Source organism: Lichenostomus cassidix, chromosome W (genome assembly GCF_008360975.1).
Source record: "Lichenostomus cassidix isolate B80296 chromosome W, HeHo_3.0, whole genome shotgun sequence".
Taxonomy (NCBI): domain Eukaryota; kingdom Metazoa; phylum Chordata; class Aves; order Passeriformes; family Meliphagidae; genus Lichenostomus; species Lichenostomus cassidix.
Genome location: NC_139510.1, coordinates 4,903,229 through 4,920,365, shown reverse-complemented (window position 1 = coordinate 4,920,365; position 17,137 = coordinate 4,903,229). Strand labels below are relative to the sequence as shown.

Genomic DNA, 17,137 nt, shown 5'->3' with positions numbered 1-17,137 from the left:
TTCTTACAGCATATTCACACTTGTATGCACACAGGCATAAGAAGTCGATGCATGGTACCTGTGAAAAATTCCCCTCAGAGGTAATGAAATACTCACTTCAGATGCCTTTGCATCTTCTCAGCGGGTGAAGGGTTGAGCCTTGAGGAGTAGGGGTATCAGCCCAGGATCTGTCGTCATTCAGCGATCCTCTGAGGACAGCAAACTTGAGAGTTCTCTGGCCCTGAGAGGCCCCACTCAGAAGGAGGTTGCTAGTCACAGCTTCTGCAGACCAGGAGAGCTCAAAAGGGTCTCATTTTGGACTGCTGTTTATAGGGCCATAACGAGATGCGGCGTGAGGGAAACTCACAGGCACTCTCAATATGAGATATAAAGTAAGCTCCATTTTATTTCGCTAAACGAGAGACTTATATACTGTTACAGAAGTTTCTATTCATAGATACACACACACACCTGCAGCTGTTCTCACACACCCAGGGATCCTCCTGCTAACTCCCTTATTCCTTTCTCATAACACTTCTGACTCCTAATCTTTCTCATGGCATTCTTCCCACAAAACATTCTCAGGCAAACAACCACTGCAGCTTGTCGGAATTTCACTGAGGCCTGGGAACACTGAAGCCTTGCTCAGCTCTGTTCAGTTAGCATGAGTTTTGCTGGAAAACTGCGTTTTCCAACAATTCCCCCATTTCTCTTGTGAGAACAGACATTGTCTTGTTATCAGATTAATTTGCTTTGCTATAAGTAATTGTTATTATTAGAATTGTTATAAAGTTACTTAAGGAAATTTCACTAGTTAGATATGTTGCCATGGTCTAGAAATTATCATTACTGAAAACATTCACTTCACAGGTAAAACTTAGAGAACCTTTTCCGGACAAGGGCTCTAAGTTTACCTAGAAGAAGATTTAGCTTTTATAAATTCAATTTGGTAAATGAAAATTATCTGATCATATTTTGGTACAAAACACTTTGGGACTCATGGCATATTTCCCAGCCAGTTAGAACCAAAGCTTGGCCAGAGCTTAGGTGCTAAGTGGAAGGGTTTTCTTAGAACATCTTATAAACAAGCTTTGATCAATATCAATAAGGAGAGTATCTTAACATGTTACTACTTTTGTAGATAGCTATATAAGGTGAGATGAAATATTTGAAAACAGTAGATATTATTACTTGACTTTAACTAAGAAAGATAAAACTGCAAAGCTTTTGTGAATAATAATATAAACTAACAAATTTAAAACTTAAAATTAATATCACTAAAAATGAATAAAACTTAATCTTAATAACTCTTATCTTAAACCAACAATTAGGACTTAACTATAATGGAATTTAAAATTGATATTATCTTAACAACTTAACTCTAACAAGATTTAAAACTTAACAGAATTTAAAATTAACATCACTTAATATTACTTAACAGAATCTTAACTTTAACAGAACTTACAACTTAATAGAATTTAAATTCACTATTACTTAACTTTAACAGAATCTATGCTTAACTAAAGATACTTAACAGATAATTTAAACTATTCAGTATAACTTCACTCACAGATCCTCATTCACACATTAAAACTCTCAAGAAATCAAAATTACATTCTCATCAATCACAGCCTTCATTTACACATTAAAGCATTCAACACACTCTCAGTAGGCCTACAACATTCACACATACACACAAATGCTTTAGCAAAATTCACTTTTCATTTAAGGCTTTTAGTATTCAAGGTGTTATTTTTTTTTTTTTTTTTTTTATCAGGATAATATCTTGTTACAATGCTTCTTTATTAGTAAATTGCTGGAAATAGGTTTTGGTTTCGGTGTCAGTGCAGCCAGGCTGAAGGAAGAGCCGATCTGCTCCATTCTGCTCAGACTGTTTCTGCTGGCAACGCTGTTGGTTAGTTCTGGTTCGTTGCTGAAGCTGTCAATCAGTAGAGTTTAGAGTTTCCCCACAGATGTCACAGTTGGGGCAGTGAAGGAGGCGTGGATGGCTCGCGACTCCGCCCACCGGGGTACTCTCTGGGACTTCCGCTCTGGTTGTCATTCGGCTGGAAACCACGGTTGGAACAATTTCCGCCACAGGCCTCCTTTGTGTGGTGTGCCGGCGGTGCGCAGTGAGGGGTAGGAGCCGCCGCTGGTTTTGGTCATTGGTTACTTTTCCTTTGTTCTTTTTGTTTCTGCAAGCTTCTGTACTGTGAGTATCTTTGTTACAGCGGGAACACCAAGTTTTTTCATTGCAGATCTTTTTTATATGTTCCCCACTCCCACATCGGTAACATCGGAATGATTTCTGGTTACTCTGTTTCTTTACCCGCGATATCGGAGCTCGTTCTAACAAAATATTCAGTTGTTCTGGCAAAAGTCCAACAGTGACTCTCTCTAACAAAGCAGCTAAGATGTTTTTCGTTGTAACATTGCCATACTCTATGATATATTGAGACAGGAACAGACTTTTCATCCAATCGAGCAACTTTAAATTCTCGGTTACTAGTAGTCTCTCCCCCCCCATCCCCGGCGGGGGGGGTTTCCCTGGCAGCTGTGCCGCGGCTGCCGAAGTATTACGCATATCAAAAGCGGCACAGTAATTCACAGGCTTTTCTCTGCTTAATGCGGGTACTATGTCCTGCGCCGTGAGCCACGTAAGGTTTTGCTTTGTGGCATGTATTTGTAAGCAGGCTACGATTTTACTCCATGGTTTGCCAAGCTTTCTTGCAATTTTATCACAGTCCAAAAGCAAAACAGCTCCGTAATTCAACCATTCTGTTACACTGAATACTGTAATAGGATTTGTAAAAAATCCATAAGATTGTCCCACCACTATCAGACCCATTAAGTGTGATAGGGCAGTTTTACCGAGTCCGTGCTTTTCTAAAAAGCATAACAATAAAATTTGGGCTACCTCTGATTCCATTTTGGGTCCAGCTGGTTTTCAGGGTCCTGGTCAACACCGTCTAAGCACTCGATCGAGGCTCGCAATTGCCAGAGTTGTGCAGTTTACCGAAGTATAGCCCTCACGGTAGGCAGGTATTATTTCACCTGTGTCTTCCGACCTTCTCCAATTCGGATGAAGACTCGACACGCTGAGGCCGCACTCCCCAGCACCTCTCCGTTCCCGCCGCTCTCAGAAGCAGGGTTGTAAAACTCTGTTGTTAGGGTCCGTAGTTGTTGGTTGTAAATCCTGCTGCTCCGTATCACGTCGGGGTCACCATTTAACGAGATGCGGCGCGAGGGAAACTCACAGGCACTCTCAATATGAGATATAAAGTAAGCTCCATTTTATTTCGCTAAACGAGAGACTTATATACTGTTACAGAAGTTTCTATTCATAGATACACACACACACCTGCAGCTGTTCTCACACACCCAGGGATCCTCCTGCTAACTCCCTTATTCCTTTCTCATAACACTTCTGACTCCTAATCTTTCTCATGGCATTCTTCCCACAAAACATTCTCAGGCAAACAACCACTGCAGCTTGTCGGAATTTCACTGAGGCCTGGGAACACTGAAGCCTTGCTCAGCTCTGTTCAGTTAGCATGAGTTTTGCTGGAAAACTGCGTTTTCCAACAGGGCCACAAGAGATGGGCTTTAGTCATAAGAGTGTTTCATCCTGGCCACACTTCGGGTCAAAAACTTTCTTTGCAAGTGTGAGGACAAAAGTCTCGTTCCACTTGAGTTGTTATTCAGGCAAAAATTTTCCAAGGTTGTTGTCTTAGTTTAGAAAATTTTACGGAGCAGTGAGTCTGAAATAAGTTACCTTCCCTTCGTTTTCAGCCTCTCCCTTCTACCAATAAAAGAGAGACAAATGCAAGAAGATATAAGTGATAAAATAACAGTTTACTAAAAGAAAACAACAATAACCATGTGAAAAACATGCTTCATTCTCCTGTTGAAATTTAAAGGGTTTAATAAAAGACAATAGGGGACACCAAACAATAAAGCAAAGAAACAGTGCTTGGTGCTTGGCCTGGAGCCAAAAAGCACACTTGCCATTGAGAGAGTCGCCTTAAATATTCTTTGTATTGCGTCAGCTTCATGCATATTCAAACTTTTCTCAAAACTATTTTGCATGGCTCCTCCTTGGTTCCGCCTTTTTAGAGCATGCGCTTTTTCGGCTGTGGTTTCTTCCATTCTGGGTTATTGCCTCCCAGCTTGGGCTTGGGTCTGTAGTTCTTGCATCTGGTTACAGGCTGATAGTCAGGTATCAGTGGCAGGTCTTCTTTTTGGGTGTTATCCAGTCAAGCAGGTGGTGTGGTTAGTAAAGGAAAGTCCTTTTAAACTTTTATTAGTTTTTACTATAATATCGAAATCTAGTTCATAACAGAAATTAAAACATTGGTTATATACCTCTATCTTTATGACAAGACTACTTCTGTAAAAAGAATAAAATCATACACACAATGGATATCTGCGAAAAGCCAACTATATTAGGATATATTTATAACAACCACTAGATAAAAAGATTCTGAGTCATGTGGCCCTCCCAGGAAAAAAGAAAAGAAGATGGTGGCCGCCCAGGCAGCCCACGTGGCCCAGAGGACAAAGACAAGATGGTGGAGAAGCCCTCCGTCCTAAACAAAACCAAAACCTGGAAAGGTAGTTCGAATTAAGAAACGCTGGAAGTTGCACGGCCTACACCCTTAAAGGGCTGGAATTTGGGGACTGGCCCCAACCCACGGCTGCAGGCAGTAGTGGTCTCATTGGCATTTCAGATTTGTGAAATACCATTTCCCAGGTAGCAATTGTCACATGTCAATGCCTAGTGTGGGGGAGGGTGGGGAGGATTTTTCTGCCGGTGTCAAAACCTGCGACTGCAGTTCCAGAGCTGTCACTTCAGCACAGTTTTGTTTGGGACTGGCCCTGCTGCCACTTCTAAGATGCCTTCTCCTTCAGAAGAGTCCTGGAAGGATCAGAAAATGGGAAAAGAAACACAGGTGGTACACAGCTGAGGTCTGCTGATCCCTTCACTTCAGCGAGCCAGACAAAAAAATAGATCCCCTTTTAGTTAAGGCCACAGAATTTTCTCTGCCAAAATGACGCCCATGGCTAATGCGAATGGTATTATAATAAACAGTGCTGAAAACTCTACCCCCTTGTCTCTGTACGCAGGAGAGTTGTTCATTAAAAAAAAGAGCAGGAGCTCATTGGACAGCACAAGTTCCTGGGATAAGACAATGTTTCTGATAAGCTGAAGAGGAGCTGAGCCCAGGGGCTCTTCTTCAAGGCTGAGGCCTCATGAGCATTTCTCATGAAATAGTGTGGCCTGGGGGGTAAGGATGCACCACCACACAGGCCTGAGATGCTTTGTATCGCCATCTCCAGAACCCCAGGGGCTGTCCTCGAGTCCACCTGGGTACTTTTTGCCAGTAACTCCAGGAAGGACTATTCTTCCCTGCTGCACTGCAGAGTTCATTTTTCACTTCCTGTCCCATTCTGGCGGGCCCAAGAGCTGCTGCATGAACAATCTCCCATTTAATTTTTTCAAAAGCTTGTTGTTGTTCAGCACCCCACTTCAAATAATTCTTCTTTCAGGGCACAATAGAGAGAGCTTGCAATCTGACTGTAATCCGGAATGTGCATCCTCCAAAAACCTGGTAAACCTGCATTTCGTTCTTGATGGTCCATGGGGACGTAGCTGCTATTTAGTTGACCACATGCATTGGAATCTGAGGATGTCCATCTTGCCATTTTACTCCTAAAAACTGGATTTCCTGGGCATGTCCCTTGACCTTACTTTGTTTTATGGCCAAACTGGACTTCAGGAGGATCTGGATTATCTTTTCCCATTTTCAAAAACTTCCTCTGCTGTGTTCCCCTATATGATGATGTCATCAATGTACTGCATATGTTCTGGAGCCTCACTCTTTGCCAGTGCAGCCTGGATCAGTCCATGACAAATGATGGGGCTATGTTTCCACTCCTGGTGATGCCTAAAATGCTGGTAAAAATGAGACACAGACACCACAGTATAGGGAAAAGGGTATTACTTTGGTTTAATATGATCCCAGGTGCACCATCATCAAAGGTGGTACCACGACAAAAAAAAGGCCCCAGGTACAACGCATATACAATTTTATGAACCTCACCAATTAGCATACCTATCTAAAATTCCCCAATAAGAAACCTAACAAATGAAGTAATTGTCCCCTTATTCTAATTACCTCCCCCCAAAAAAGGCTACAACTTAGTTTACAAAAACATGTTCCAGAGATGAGGCTCCGTCCAAGGTTGATGCCTCATGTTCTTGAGATTGTGGGGATGTTTCGTCTTCCCTAAAGAATTCTGAACTAGGTTAGACTACAAGAGTTATAAACATGTGGGCTAAGATATAGGGAGTAAAAAGTACAGGAATGGGAAAGGGTAAAAAGTATATTAAAAGGGTATAAAAAGAGTATAAAGAGAAAGGACAAAAAACCATCAGGCATCACTGGGAGAGTCAGTTCCAGGTGTACTGCACGCCCCTCCAGGTGAAAGCAAACTGTGGCCTGCACTCTGCTGCATTCCTTTAGGAATGGAGAAAAATGCATTCAAAATGTCGATGGTGGCACCACTTAGCTGCCTTGGACTCCAGTTCATACTGACGTTCCAGCATGTCTGGCACAGCAGCACTCAGTGGTGGTATGACTTCATTCAGGCCACCATAGTCCACTGTCATTCTCCACTCTCCATTGGACTTACACACTGGCCATAAAGAACTATGCAAGGGTGAGCAAGTCTTGATGACCACTCCCTGGGGCTTCAGTTCATGAATCATCTCATGGATGGGGGTCACAGAGTCCTGTTTTTTGCAGTATTGCTGACAGTGCACTGTTGTGGTAGTGATTGGTACCTGTTGTTCTTTGACCCTCATCAGTCCCACAGCAGAAGGGTCCTCTGAGAGACTAGGCAAGGGATTCAGCTGTCTAATTCCCTCTGTCTCCACAGGAGTTATCCCAAAAGCCCAACAATGCCTTTTTGTGTCTTTGAAATACCCTCTCATGAGGTAATCTATGCCAAGGATGCATGGGGCTACTGGGCCAGTCACAATGGGGTGTTTTTTCGATTCATCCCCCTGACGGTTCACTTGAGCTTCCAGTACAGTCAGCTGTTGGGATCCCCTTTTCACCCCATGTCTTAGTTTAAGTTCATTTTCCTCCCTTTACTATTAACCAATTCCTTTCCACCAATAAGGAAAAACCAATATGCGTATGTATAAGTGTTTTGTTCCAATTTTTAAGGTTCTTAGAAATACCTCTGCCTGAATTAAGGTGCAAACAAGACCATATGCCAGTCAATAGTACAGGTTTTATTCGATAGAAAATATGAGAGAGAGAGCTTTTTCAGTTGCTACTGTGATGCCTTAAAAGCTGGTAAAATAAGAGGCAGACACAGCAGTATAGGGAAAAAAGGTATTACCTTGGTTTTAATAGGATCCCAGGTGCCCCCTCGTCAAAGGTGGAACCACGCCGAGGAGCACACCCCGTGTACAACGCATATACAATTTTAAGGATCTTACAAATTAGCATATCTACCTAAAATCCCCTAATAAGAAACTTAACAAATGAGGTAATTGTCCCCTTATTCTAATTATTCCCCCTCCCCAAATGAGACTATAATCTAGTTTACAAAAACATGTTCCAGAGAGGAGGCCCCATCCAAGGTTGGAGCCTCTAGTTCTCAGATAGTAGGGATGTTTTGTCTTCCCCAGAGAACCCTGAACTAGGCTAAATTATCAGAGTACAAGGGTTATAGACATGTAGGGCTAAGGTACAGGGAGTGGAAGGTACAAGGAATGGGAAAGGGTATAAAATATATAAAAAGGGTATTAAAAGGGTACAAAGAGAAAAGTTAAAAACCATCAGGCATCACAGTTTTTGGCAGTGGGAGGGGGGCACAAAGATTGCTCCTGTGTGTCCTGTGTGAAGGTTCTATAAGTTTTCACCATGTTCAGCATGGCCAATCTCTGATGGCTCTGAAGATGATGGACATGCCGCTGACCAAGCCTGGGCCAATTAGAGATGTTGGTTACGCCTATGTGATAACATATTTAAGAAAAAATCAAAACAATGTGAGCATGCATCTCTTTTTATCCAGAGAAGGAGGAGGAGGAGGTGAGAATATGTGAGGGGAAAACAACATGGAGACGCCAAGGTCTGTGGAGAAAGTGGGGGGGGAGGTGCTCTAGGCGCCAGAGCCGACAATCCTCTGCTGGCCATGGTGAAGACCATGGTGAAGCAGGTTGTCCCCCTGCAGCCCATGGGGTCCACAGGGAGTGCAGAGATCCACCCACAGTCCATGGGGAGGTGCTCACACCAGAGTGGGTGGATGCCTGGAAGAAGCTGTGATCCAGTGGGATTCCCAGTGGAGAGAAAGGCCTTGCTCCCAAAATGGAGCCTGGTCTCAGAGGTCTGCACCCCGTGGACGAGGGATTCATGTTGTAGTAGATTCGTGTGGGCTGCTGCTCATGAGATTTGGACCCATGCCAAAGAAGTTCATAGAGGACTGTCTCATGGGAGGGACCCATGGCTACGCAGAGGACGACTCCTCTTCCTGAGTAGCGGAAGAAGATCTCAGTGATGGACTGACCAAACCCCTATACCCTGTCCCTGGGCTGCTGGTGGGAAAGAGGGAGGGGGGTGAGCAGAGAAACGGTGTCTTAAGGGCTTTATTTTACTTCTCATTATCTTCCTCTGACTCTGTTTAGGGTTAGGTTAGCAATAATCACTTTGCAACTTCAAGTTTCAACCTGTTTTGTCCTCAGTGCATCTTTCTCCTGGTTCCTTATCTCAACCCATGAGCCCTTTGTGTGTGTGTGTGTTAACTTTTTTTTTTCCCTCTCCTCTGCCCAGCTGTGGCAGGGGAGAGCAGAGAGAGCAGATATCATAAGTGCCTGGCATTTGGCCAGGGTCAAACGGTGACAGCCACTCCAACTGCAGCTGAACCACTGGAACAACCTGTGTCAGGAGCAGTCGCCCCTACACAGAAGGAGAAATCCAAGACCAAATCAGTTTGCTTAATGAGGGATAAATAGGAAGCAGGGCCGTAACAACAGGAAGAAGAGGCAGGGCCAGAGATAATCACCCAATCCTTATCCCATCGGTGCTGCGAGATATGTGAAAAGATTTCAGCTGCCAGTCAGGTGAGCCCCTGGTGACCTGGTTGCTCCGATGCTGGGATACCATGGCCCACGATATGAAACTAGATGGTAGTGAAACCAAGAAGCTGGGATCCCTGTCCCCGGACGTGGGCATTGACAAGAGCATTGCAAAGAGGACAAACTCTCAGCCTCAGGAGTTGACTCTTGTCAAGTGTGAGGGAAAGGTATTCTCTCAAGGATGATCTAATAGTGTTCCCAAGCAGATGGAACACCATGGAGAAGGGTATCCAGTACCTGAGAGATTTAGCTGTGCTGGAGGTAATTTATAGGGATTCAAATAATGAGCAGTCTCCTGTACATCCAGATGAGGTCCAGTGTACACAATCCATGTGGTGGCAGTTTGTCCAAAGTGACATTCTCATACGCCAACTCATTGGCATTGATGTCATGGAAAGAAGGAGAACAAACAGTGCTTTACATGACTACCTGACTCCAGCAATATGAAAATCCTCTCTTTTTCTCACTATCGACCTGTGCCTGGGCTGTGGAAAGACTGTCCAAGACTGCAGACAGATTTGAAAGACTCAAGCAAGTTAGAGAGGAAATGTCCCATGCCCCTCCAATATGGACCAGAGTCCCTGCTATTGAGAGCAAGCACTCCTCTGCTCGAGGGGACACACCATGAAGTAACCTGTGGTTTTACCCGCATGACCACAGAGAGGACATGAGGAAGTGGAATAGAAAACCCACCTCTGCCATGGCAGCATGGGTACGTGACTTAAGTGGAAGAACAACCACCACAGGAAATTCTTCAAGGATAAATGCCATTCCGGTTTCCAGTGAGAAAGTCCTCAAAAAGAATGGGAGGGCTGATGTTTCTTTTGATCTTCTTGAAGGGACCTCCAGGTCATATTTAAAAGAAGTGAGCAAGGAGTACTATGACCAGGACTGGAGGCGCCCTGCTTCCAGCCAGGTGGAGGAAAGGGGCAATTGGATCTATTGGACTGTGTGGATGCAATGGCCCGGCACATCAAACCCACAAGAGTACAAGGCTTTAGTTGACACTGGTGTGCAATGTACCCTGAAGCCATCAAGATATGTAGGGGCAGAATACTTCTCTATTTCGAGAGTGTCCGGGTGTCTCGGTGTGGCGGTTTTGATTGGCCCAAAACATCAGCAAGGTATCTTTAACATCTAAGAGAAATTTAAACCCCTCAGAAGCTGTTGTAGTAGGCCTGAGGAAGTGTCTGAGGGGTGGGGAGTGGCACAAAGATGGCTCCTGTGTGTCCTGAGTGCAAGTTCTGGAAGTTTTTACATCAAGTCCAGCAGAGCCAATCTCTGATGGCTCTGAAGATGATGGACATGCTGCTGGCCAAGTGTAGGCCAATTAGAGGTGCTAGTTACACCTCTGTGAAAACATATTTAAGAAAAAATCAAAACAAGGTAGGCAGGCACTTCTTTGTAGCTAGAGGAGGAGGAGGAGGTAAAAATATGTGAAGGGAGAACAGCATGGAGACACCAAGGTCAGTGGAGAAGGTGGGGGAGGAGGTGCTCCAGGTGCCAGAGCTGAAAACCCTCTGATACCTGTGGTGAAGACCATGGGGGGAGCAGGAGGTCCCCCTGCAGCCCATGGAGTCCACGGGGGTGTAGAAATACACCCACAGCCCACGCCAGAGGAGCAGGTAGATGCCTGGAAGAAGCTGTGATCCAGTGGGAGTCTCATATAAAGAGTTAAAGCTGCAAAGGCCTTGCAAGGGAAAGAAAGGCCTTGCAAGGGAAAGAAAGGCCTTGCTCCTGGGATGGAAGCAGCCTGGCCTCGGCTAGGGAGAATCTGCACCTTATGGACAAGAGAGGACTCATGTTGCCGCAGAATTTGGGCAGGATGTTGCTCGTGAGATTGGACCCATGCCAAAGAAGTTCCCAGAGGACTGTCTCTTGTGGGAGGGACCCCATGGCTAAGTAGAGGACCCCTCTCTCTGATGGACTGACCAGAGAACAAACCCCTTACCCTGCCCCCTGACCGTGTTGTTGATTTGGAAAGAGGGAAGGGGGGTGAGCTGAGAAAACAGTGTCTTAAGAGGGAGAGGGGGAGCAGAGAAACTGTCTAGAGAGAAAGAGACAAAAGCAGAGAACACAGTATTTGTAGCAGAATTGTGGTAATGAATAGATTTATGGACTAAGAGAATACCCCTTACCCTGCCCCCTACCCAAGTTGTTGGTTAGAAAGAGGGAGGGGGGTGAGTAGAAAATGCTGTCTTAAGAGGGAGGGGGGTGAGTGAACAAATGGTGTATGAAAAGCTTATTTTTACCTCTCATTTATCCTCCGACTCTTAGGTAATTAAACCACTTTGCAACTTTAAGTCTGAAGCCTGCTTGCCCTTTTCTTCCGTGCATCCTCCTACCAGTGTCCTATCTCACTTAACTCATGAGATTGGTGTGTGTGTTTAACAGTTTTTTTTTTCTTTCCCCTCTCCTGCACATTTGTGGCAGGAGAGAGCAGGGGTGCCTGGCATTTAGTCAGGGTCAAACCCCGACACTCAGTTTGCAAGATAGGTGTCTGCTAAGGAAGGCAGGAGCTTCCCCTGGAGTGGAAAATATGACCCCCTTCCCTCCAAATTATTATAATTTTTAAATTAAGGGACTTTCAGGCAAAGATATGAGAAAAGGAATAACAATTCTTTACTGGTATCTATAATGAGGCAAACAAACAACATAGGCAGCAACAACAATCAAAACCAGAAACCCAGTAGCAGCCTTCTCGACTGCAGGTACTTTCCCCCTTTGGTGTAGTTATGGTCACAGCCGGCAGGGGCGCTGGTGGCTCCCACATTAGCCTTAGTTATAGGACCCATGTTTAGACAGGGAGCTAGAAATGGGAAAAATATGGCCATGAGTATGTGCCAGCCGAACCAAGATATGCTAGACAACATGGTGCCACTTAGTGAGGTTTCTTGTTCAGCACACTAAAGTAGGATACCCGGAAACCCTTATTCCTTTTGCACGCTTTTTCTCTCAATGCCTTCAGGCCCCATATTGGTAGCCAAGAATTGTCTTGGTTTGAAAGACAGGTGTCTGTTAAAGAAGGTGTGAATCTTCCTTAGATGAGAGAATATGACCCCTTTTTCCTCGGAATTATTATAGCTTTGAAATCAAAGGCTTTCAGGCAAAGATATGGGAAAAGGAATCACAGTTCTTTACTAATATCTATAATGAGACAAACAAGCAACAACAACAGTAGCAACAACAAACAAACCAGAAACCCAGTGGCAGCCTTCTCAACTGCAGGCACTTTCCCCTTTGGTGTAGTTACAGTCACAGCCGGCAGGGGCGCTGTTGGGCTCCGGGCCGGGCAGGGCAGGTGCAATGATTCCCCCGCGGCTGCAGGGGGCACTGTGGCGCGAGTTTTTGCTTTCTCTCTCCACGTGGTAATGGTGGACGCAGCTGGCAGAAATGGATGGAGAAGGGGCTTCCTTTACGAACTCACAGGGGTAGCCGATCCTGGTGCCCCCTCTGGAGAGCAAGCTGGGAAGGCAGGGATGAGCAAAGTCCCAGAGTGGTAGATGAGATGTATCAGAAACTCGGCAGATGGGCAGGGGGTGCAAATTTCAGTGTAGCAAGGAAAACCTTAGAGCAGTGGTAGAGAAATGGCGGGGGCTGGGCAGTGGCCTCCTGGATCCCGAACACAACGAGAGAGAAATTCCCTTGGAGGGGGAGGGGGCTTGGGGATCCCTGGGTTTCCCCTGAGGGACCCAAGCAGATGATGAAGGGTCCTTTGTTTGGTGAGGTAGGGTGTTAATAAGGTCCCAGTGCAATGGCCACTCTTAAGAGCAAAGGCTCACCCACAGCAGGAGAAAAAGCAGGACGAGGCAAATTCTCCCCATCAGGCAGCACCTCCTCCGAAGCCGAGAGAGCAAGAAAACTAGCAGCTGCCCCAGCTCCCTTTTTCCCCGCCCACTTCTCACAATATCTCTGCTCTTCCCAGAGAAACCCTCAGATAAGAGAAGTGCAGCCAGGTGCCCTCTTCCCTTGAGCTTGGCAACTTCCTTTGTCTCTCTTAAGTACCTGGTCATTATTGTTCCTTAGCAACAAAATGGGGGAAAATTCCCTAACCTCCAATACCTGGGTAAAGAACCACATTTTGTTGCAACAGTAATCGGAGAAGTTTGCAGAATTCTAAGACTTACTTGAGACCTGCACATACCATACAGGCCCCAAGCAAGTAGCAAGGTTAAATGCATAAATAGAGCCCTCAAAGTCCAGATCAATAAGATCTGTCAAAAAACATCTATGACATGGATTCAGGCTTTGCCTATAGCCTTACTAAAAGTCCACATACAACCTAAGTAGAAGGACAATATAAGTCCCTATAGAAGCCTATATGACAAACCATATCAAGTTCCACACATTCCGAGAAAATTCACATGAAGAGAAAAATTAATTTACAGAAACACTTAACAGCCTTAAGCTCCATTTTGCAGAAGCTCCAAAGATTCATTGTGCTGTCCAAAGCTATAGGATTGGACACCCCTGCTAACCTGTTTCAGCCTGGAAACTGGGTCTACATCAAATGGTGGACCAGTGACCCCTTCCAAGCTAAGTGGAAGGAACCATTCCAAGTTTTGCTGGCCACCCTCACTTCTAAGAAAGGTTACTGAGAAAAGATCGTAAATCCACTACCCCAAAATGAAGAAAGCTTCTGCCCCTGAGACCATCAAAACAGAGACTGATGCAAATCAAAATAATGTAGTTTAAATTGTTCTTTACATGTCTGTTGTTTGCCCAATTAGTAACCATGACTCAAAGCTCAGCCAAAAGTTACACAACACTGTGATCCAAAAAATATATCCAGAGCTCTTAATATGAGCAATTGCTGCACCTGCACCCAGTTACCACCTCTAGATGGATGTAATAACTGGCCATTTAAAATTAGAAAAGTTTAAAAAAAGTTTAGAAAGTGAGAAAGGAGTGGTCAAATAGAAAACCCAAATCTATTTGCACTTCAACCATTCTTGTTTCTTTGAGATTTTTTTCCCTTCCACCAGCACGGCGCCCGTCCAGGGCTGAAGGCTGATAACAGTTCTGGCCTTGTGGATTCCCTTAATCTTATCAAGATAAAAGGGGGCAAAAGGAATCCTTTTGCCATTGAGCACAAGAAATCGCTAGTAATATTAATGACTTCTGAGAAGTAATTTGTATAACCACTCCTATCCTGGGGAATGTAATGAATATTCATGAATTTTACCTATAACACTGTGCCTTTGGAAGTACTGGTGTGTGTGTGTTTAGTGGAAACAATTCCCACACATCCGGTGCACCGAATAAAGCAAATACCCACTTCTCTGATTTGGTCTCTGAAGTGTCTCTGAGCTCGATTGGGGCAAATCAAATTGGCGACTCTGGTGGGACCCTGACTCTGCTTGGCTGCTGGATCCAGGGGTAAGCAGACCTCCCAGTCACGACCCTGAATTTTCAGGGGGAGCTCAGCTGTCCTTTGGCTCACGGCGGGAGTAGACTAAGGACCATCTGCACCAAATTAAGGTATTTGCTACTTTTAAAATTAATGCCTGCAGGCCCGGGGTGCTAGTCCCCGAGGGTGGGTTGAGACTGGGTCTCCCGAAATTAGTCCCGGGCAAGGGGTTGGACCCCACTGTCAGGTAAAGGTACTTTTAAGGGGTTGGACCCACGGGGTTGGACCCCGCTATAGTGAAAGGTACCTTTAAGGGGGTTGGACCCCACTGTATTACATCATACTGCGATTTTTGTTCTGTCTGTCGTTATTTTGTTACTGTGTTACTGTGTCATTATTTTATTACTGTGTGAGTGTGAATGAATGAGACGTGTCTCTGACACGAAGCAAGAGTGGAGCTCTATCTGCGTTTCCATTCTCTGGCGACAGAAACAACCAGAGAAAAGCAAAGCAAGTGGTAAAGAGTGAATGAGTATAAATCATATATAAACCGTTGGTTTGGAGTATCTGGAGTGGGGCAGATTGTATTATTGAAGGGAAAGATTTTAGCTACTGAATTGAGAACACTCAGACCCCAACACCTTTCTAATATTGTTCCATTTGATTTTGCTTTTGAAATCCTGTGTTTTGTGTGTGGAAACAGTTGTGAAACTTAAACTTAGTGCACGTGTATTAATTGTGAGAGGAAGTGATATTGTCTATTTGCTCAAGTGCTTTTGAAATTTTTTAATGTGTGTGCATGTACTGTGTGTGCAAAATTTTACCTGTGTTAATTTGTATTTTTACCAGCATATAAATTTATGCGGGGATGCCCGCGAAATAAAAATAACTAATTGAATCTAATAAGTACCTCTTTAGAACTCCTGTGTGTAGCTGCTGAAATATGGTTTTATAGAATGTTGTAGTAGAAAGAGCATGCAAGTAAATAGAGTAAAAAAAAGCAGGAAAAAGAAGGAAGAGAGGCGTTTTTCAGCACCCTCCCCCATCTTGCCTAAAATTTTGGCAGCTGACCCAGACCCAGCTGCAGTCCCCTGTATCCTCCCCTTTCTGAGCGGCGGGAGTGAGCGCAGAGGTGCGGGGCTGGATGCACAGGCTGGGGGCCTGTGGGGAGGTGTGGAACCGAGGTGGAGCTGTGGGACAGCTGTGAGCTCAGCACTGGGCAGCTCCTGACCCTGCCGCCCCCTGGGGCAGGGCGGCTGTGGCCTCCCAGCCTCTGTGAGGCTGCGGGACACCCTGGTCACTTGTGGTGCTGCTGGCCGTGTCTGCTGAGAGCATAGGAGGGGGCAGGGCTGCGTTTGAATACTGTGGAAAGAATGTCTAGAAGATGTAGATTGTCTGTTAAGAGTTTTGTCTGGGTCACCAGAATGACTTTGTGGGACAATGAGCACCCCCAGGCAGTAGTGCGGGTGGGGGCTGGAAGAAGGGCAGAATAAGCCCCTGAACGAACTGGTTAGAAAGATACTGCAAATGTATGTCGCTGTTGAGCCGCTAGCAGAGAAGAAACTCGGATTCTCAGCGTGGCATAGAAAAAAGGACCTTTATTATTTTGAATCCAACCTATATAGACTTTTCAGAGGTCACCTAGATTGGTCAGTCAGAAACCTCCCCCTAGGCCTGATTGGCCAGGCCTGAACTGTTCAAATCTCGAGACACTGTTCTAACAACATCCAAACTTTATCTTTGTTTATAAAACACAGAAGAAGTTCTCATGGGAAAGACCTGTGCTAGCCACAAATGTATGTAAGAAAAGATAAAGAAAAGGCAAAGGCAAAGATGATGCCAAAGGTATTACAGCCCCAAAAGAATAAATTGCGAAGCCCCTGGGGCAGAGGAGACAGAGCCAGCCACCAAGACATGGCAAAGGCATTCCCTCCTCAGCAGGAAAAAGCCAATCAGAGCAGCGGCTGATAAGAGATCAGACTGCTATCTGCAGGGCAGAGTCACTGAAAGTAAGAATGTCTGTAGAAACAACTGAATCCTCAGGGAAAAAAAAAAAGTCCAGCAATTAATAGAAATGAATTGTTAAGAATGTCAAGAGCTCCCATTATACCAGGCCCCACACAGAAGCCCTTAATAACTTTTAAGGTGGGTCCAGAAAATCGTCAAATATTCAAGAGGCAAGTGGAAAAGATGAAGTGTGCTCCTTATTCAGCCACTGCAGCAGTGCAGAACCTGAAAGCAGCTCTCCCCTGCTGCAGGGGGGAGGGCTGCCCCAGAACCGGAACACGCAGGATGGTCATTCCATGGCCACAAGCTGTGGGGCTGGTCAGACGCGGTCCTTGTAGAAGCGTCGCAGGTTTAGAAAGGCAGCTGTTTGGTTCCTGGTCTCCATGGTGTTTTTATTGTGGAAAACAGGGGAGGAGTGGGGAGACTGAGGAGGGGGAAGGGAAGAAAAGGGAGGGTACAGGTTCCATATGAGCCCAGAACCAAAGAGGCCCGTTCCGGATCTTGCTAGGGTTTTTACCTCTAGGGATGGGAGGCGGTCCTGACTCACATCCAGTCAGAAGGGGTCAGGGGGGCGGAGTCAGGGACAGGAAGGACACACGTTACAACAAGCCACTATTAGTAAATGTGAAGAATAAGTTTGAAATGCATAA

The 17,137-nt window shown here is 45.1% G+C and overlaps 2 long non-coding RNA genes across 2 annotated transcripts in view; one reads left to right on the top strand and one right to left on the bottom strand.

The window, feature by feature from the left end:
• Nucleotides 1-17,137, bottom strand: part of LOC146425354 (uncharacterized) — a 357,803-nt gene that overhangs the window by 126,751 nt on the left and 213,915 nt on the right. The gene's annotated exons all lie outside the window — the stretch shown is intronic.
• Nucleotides 1-17,137, top strand: part of LOC146425355 (uncharacterized) — a 569,707-nt gene that overhangs the window by 347,408 nt on the left and 205,162 nt on the right. The gene's annotated exons all lie outside the window — the stretch shown is intronic.